The following is a 6232-nucleotide window of genomic DNA, read 5'->3' as shown; positions in this document are numbered from 1 at the left end:
TAGAAAAATAAAATTATAAAATAATGTTGAAAAAAATTATAAAACATAAATTTATAGAACATTTTGAAAAACAATAAATAGAAAAACATTTATTGGTTGAATTTGACCTAAATCATAGGAGGGGGTGCACTTTACCAATAGGGAGGGGTGCATATATCCTCATCATTTTTAATATGTAGGGGTGTAAATAACAACCCCTTACTCATTTGCTTCTCTTTCTCTCTCTCTCTCTCTCTCTCTCTCTCTCTCCCTCTTTCTTTATATATATATATATATGTGTGTGTGTGTGTGTGTGTGTAGGGGCCTATTCAATAGAGAACTCATTAGTTTGTGGTAACCATGAGATTCAATCTCAATCACAAATCAATAGATAAATTAGTGAATTTATAATTTTAGTAATTTTGAATTAGAATTTTAATAAAAGAGCATTTTAGGTATTTTAAAACTCTCCGTCCTCCTTCCTTCGGTGATACCACTATGATACCTAAAAATATTGACTATGTTAAACAAAAGACACACAAACGACCTTCTATGTGATACCCAAACACATATAAGATACATTGTGATACCACTGTAGTCATGGAATAAGATAACATTAACTTCAGTTTGAAAGTCAAGGAATATGATTTGGTCCATGAAGAAAGAACCCTTAAGATGAAATACAAACATGCAAAACTTAGAACCCAAGTATACAAACCGGTTGTCCCAGGCAGGAACGGATAATTCTACCAGTAGCAACAAAAAACAATATAGACTCTGTTAAATAAAAGACAAACAGACGACCCTGAGTGTGATGTCCAAACACATATAAGATGCATTGTGATACTACTGTGATACCATTGTGATACCATTGTGTTACATCTCCGATCGACACTATTACATCTTCGACGAGATCCGGTTTACATCTCAGGCGACATCTATGCTACATCTTCATCTAGATCTTGGTTACGGCTCCGATCTAAAACCCGATCTATATAGAAACTATAACCAAAGCCTCTTTCACAACGGCCACCAATGCCTCTGTAACCACTAACGACTTTGATCTTGGTTACGGCTCCGATCTAAAACCTGATCTATGTATCTATCACCTCCGTAACCACCAACGCCTCTTTCACGACCACCATCGGCTCTTCATAACGACCACCACCACCGCATCCACCATTGTGAGATCCATGTTACTTCTCCAGCGAAAGTTCAATCGAGAGACGAGGGATAAACAAGAGGTGACTTTTTATCCACCGCCTCCTTCATGGGAACTAGCACCACCGCCTCAACCACTGCGAGATCTGGTTACATATAGCTTACATCACCGATGAAAGTTCAATCTAGAGAGGAGGGAGAAGAAAGAGGCGTGGGTTTTAATTTGATAAATTGAAATCAACTATGTAAGCGTAAGATTGGAATGTGTAAATAATTAAGGAATTGATTTGTTATAAAAAAATCTAAATTTTCAAATTACCAAATTACCCTTTATGATTATTTAAAATATACTAATAATTATTTTAAATGATTGGTCCATATTGGATCTCATGGTTATCACAAACAGAACAGTTCTCATTTGATTAGACTTATATATATATATATATATATAAAAGGGTTTAATTATTTGAAAACTTCAAAATTTATGAAATCCATCATAAGTTACCAATTTGAGATATTTAATATTATTAATTATGAGTTAATAATTAAGAAGATAATTGTCATTATTTATTAAGCAACAATTAATGTACTCTTTTAGAAAATTCCATTCACATATTTTTTTTTCTCTTTCTCTTATCTCCGTATTAACACACAAAATACGTATATTTAAATGTGCACACAAGATGAACACATTGTAATCAAACTTAACAAATTGTTTTATAGAGTTTTCACAAGATATTCACAAATAGTAGGTTTAGATTTAACTTTATTGATTTAATTGGTGTTCTCAATATGTTCAAAAGTTATAATAAATCTCGTAAATTTAGAATGTGTTCACAGTATGTTCACAAAGTATAATAATATATTTACAAAAATGTTCAGAGTATATTCATCTTATGTGCATATTCAATTACGTGTGTTTGCATGTATGTTACTAAGAGATGAGAGAGAAAAGAGATGGGAGGAAAATAGGAGTGCGGAGAGAGGTTTTTTATTTATATTAGATTTAAATTTTTTGTGAAACAACAATTTATTGTTTAATATTAACGACATATGTTGTTTCACAATATGAAAGAACACTTTATTAATTGTTTTGTTTTTATATCGTCAAACAACACTAATTTTGTTTCACTATAGTGGTATTGTATTATTTCATTACATTAAATAAAACGTTGGTATTTACAGGTGATTTTTTTATATGTTTACTATATTTTTTTTTCTCATGTGATGTTTTTATTATTTAAAATATTCGAATATATTTTATAAAAATATAAGTTTTTTATACGTTAACGATAAATGATGTATATGTGAAAAAGTAAATGAGTGAAAATTAAATTAATAATACACTAAACTAATGAAATATAAAAGATTATTATCAACTAATGAAAATTAAAATATCTTATTATTATATATAAATTACATCACGCATAAGATTGAATTAAAACAAAATAATAATATATTCTAAATTTTGGTATCTATAAAAAAAAGGAAATGGAAAATAATCAAAAAGAAAAAATTATCATCATATCCTTCCTTAATTATAGATGGAACATTAATTAAAGTTGCTAGATTAAAGTGATTAGATGATCGAGATTGGTTCTTAACCTTTTTCTGGTTCTTATTTGATTACCATCATATATATGTGTATATATATATATATATATATATATATATTGACATCTTCAAATGCAACCAAATTAAAGGGTACAACTCATACAACCCAATCTTAACCCTTCATTCTTTTGATCAATGGTTGACAAATTTCTGATTTTTAATTGATTTAAAAAAATCAGATAAAAGGTACTTTTGGAATATATTTTAATTATTTTTAATTTAAATATATAAATTAGAATCCATGATTTTCTCTATATTTAGATACCATAATTTTTTCCTCTCTCTATCTATCTAGGTAGAAGTGATGAAAGAGTAAGGGATTTTCAAAAAATCATCGCGGGTAAACCAACAATCACGACCCTGAACTTCATCGTCGGTGAACCCAAAACAACTGCATTATCGGTAGACTCACGACCAACTCCATCGTCAGTAAACCAACACCTCATTGATCTGTTGCATTTCCCAACTATCAACCACCTCCATACCTGAGTTCTTTGGGTTTCCAAACCTGTCCTGGAGATCGTTCGTAAACCATACTGGAAGCCTTCTTCCCTGAGATCATGACTTCGTTCGTGAAAATCAAACCTATCCCAAACCACATCGTAAGTTTTCGAACTCTGTTCATTTTCTCTATGTAATAACCGGATCCTGGTTATTACCCAATGTATTTAATACGTGATTATTTTATTAAATAATTGTGTGATAGCATGATAAACTGTTATATTTGATACATACTGGTATGCGAAGTTGTGCATGTATTTGGATGTAGAAAAATGTATTTCTATATATACGTGTGCATGAGTGTGCATGTGGGTATATAAAAATTATGTGCATATTATATGCATATAATATGTGTTTATGTGTATGTATGCATGTATGTGTTAGTAAATATATGCATAGGTGTGTATGAGGGTTTAATATGCATGCACGTGGCTTGGTTAAGTAGCCGACTTCCCATTTTGGGAATCTATAAAATGAGGCTTAACCTCTCATTTGGCTTTTCCTGCCATTTTGAGAAATTGAGAGGTTTAAAGTGAGGTGTTGTCCGGTTTACTAAAAGGAGGTGATTTCAAGATTGATTGCAAGTGTCAAAGTTTCAAAAGGGTTGATTTCTAGCGTTTTGGATTCAAAAACTTTATAAGGTGAGTGGTTTCTAAACCTTTTTGTATAAAGATTTTACTAGTTTTATTTGCATGTTTCGTATTGTTCTTATTTGGAAAGAAACCTTGATTTTCATTGTCTAAGTGTTTAACCGGACAAAGGGTGACCGGATAAGCATTTAAACCGGAAAAGCGTTAGGCGGTTTATTGTCCGGATTGTTTTAAACCGGATAAGCCTTGAGCGGCTTAGTGACCGGATTAGTTTTAAACCGGACAAACCATGAGCGGTTTGTTGTCCGGAGTTGGTAAACCGGTTGAGTGTTGGGCGGTTTATAATTGGTAGAATTACTTTAAATTTCATACAGAGAAGTAGGAATACGATCACATGGGGAGCAGTTTATTTTTAAACCGGACAAGTCATGAACGGACTATTGTCCGAATTTGATATCCATTCAAATTATGAATTTATTCTAAGTATAAACCGTTCAAAGAAGGGGTGGTATGTTGTCCGGACTTGTTATCCGGATAGAAAGATGAATTTTTGTCTTTATGTGTTAAACCGTCCAAAGCATATGTGGTGTTGACCGGATTTGATATCCGGACAAAGTGGACTTAAATTCTATGTTTAATCCAGATGATGTTTGACCGGATTGTTGACCGGATTGTGTTAAAAAAATGTTTTGATGGGAATTCTTTTATCATAAAAATGAAGTTTTGATTTAAATGTTTTCAGACTGATAATAATTCCAATGACTGCGGTCTATTTGGAATTATTTTATAAATGTTTTGATGAAGTGATAAGGGTGGCATATCAAGGAGAGGTGTCCATTTGATATAAGGGTGGCATATCAAGGAGAGGTGTCCATTTGTTATAAGGGTGACATATCAAGGAGAGGTGTCCATTTGTTATAAGGGTGGCATTGTCTGTGTGTGGTATTATATAAAACTTTCTATTATATCCCTTAAGACTACCGTGGTCTGGAATCTTTATTTCTTTGTGATTTAAGGATTTAGGATCAAGGTTCTTATTGGAAATCATAGTCTGGATGTTATTGAGAAGGAAACGTTAGGTTTGGCCTGAATATTTGTTTAAACCTCTTTTGATAAGAAGAGGTTTGAAATGATATTAAATAGAACTCGATTGGTTCAAAGGTTTGAGATTTGTATAGCTACGTGGTTAGCTTGAAAGTGGAAAAAGGATTTGATATTATCTTCTTGTATATTCATATATTTGTGATATATATGAATAATTGTTTTATAAAGATTTTGGTGATCCTTCACCCTGCAATTACATGATTAGAGTAACTCACTAGACTCTTTAGTCTAACCCTCATTTTTTTTTGTGATTTTAAAACGTGTATTGCAGGAAGTATAGAAGGTAAAAGAAATGAAAAGATTTAATGCTTTTCTTATATGCATTCGGCTGCGGAATTACTTTTGATGATTAGTTTTGTTGTTTAGTACAAGATATGTATTTTGAATTTTTGGACCTTGTATTTGGTTGTGATGGTAGATTCTTGTACTAAGGGACCCAGATGTATACAAATATGTATTTCTTTGGTATGAAATATGTGTTACATGCAATGTGTGGGTTGGGGCGTTTCACTCTAACCCAAGGTTTCACTTGATTTAGTGTTTAGGGTTTGAAGATGAAAATCGGACTAGATTCCTTCTGCTATTCCACCTCGTATCTTCTTCTACTTCGACCCTTTTCCAGAACTAAAGTCCACGGTTTCATATATGAAAAAATGACGAAGATGAAAAAGTGATGATTTTTTTCATATATGGATCATTTTTCATATTGTTTATATATATGATAAAATGATGAATTTTTGTTTATGGATCATTTTTGTATAGGATTTTATATGTGGATCATTTTTCATGTTGTTCCATATATAAAAAAGTGATGAATTTTTGTATATGGATCATTTTTGTATATGGTTTCATATTTGTATATGGTTTCACTTATTAACAAGTGAAGACTTTTTTTGTATGAATCATTTTTGTATATGAAGTTTTCATATATGGATCATTTTTGTATATGGTTTCATATATGAAAAAATGATTAATTTTTTAAATGTTTAATGGTTATGAACTGTTATTGTATTACATTTATGAATGGTCATGAATGGTTCATTTATTAAGGAATTCATAATTTTTATGAAAAATTTGAATTAATCCTACGAAGTCGGTTACATATAGTAACCGAATAAGATATTTAAGAAATTAATATATTTAAAGAAATATATGAATTATTCCTAAAAATACAAATTTTGTAAAAAGACACAAATACCCTTGGTTGCAACGGTTATACCCTTTAAGTTGGTTGCATTTGAAGATACATATATATATATATATATATATATATATATTGACAT

This window comes from Cynara cardunculus (assembly GCF_001531365.2).
Source record: "Cynara cardunculus var. scolymus isolate 2C chromosome LG 16, CcrdV1, whole genome shotgun sequence".
Classification (NCBI taxonomy): domain Eukaryota; kingdom Viridiplantae; phylum Streptophyta; class Magnoliopsida; order Asterales; family Asteraceae; genus Cynara; species Cynara cardunculus.
This window is presented reverse-complemented; position numbering follows the sequence as displayed.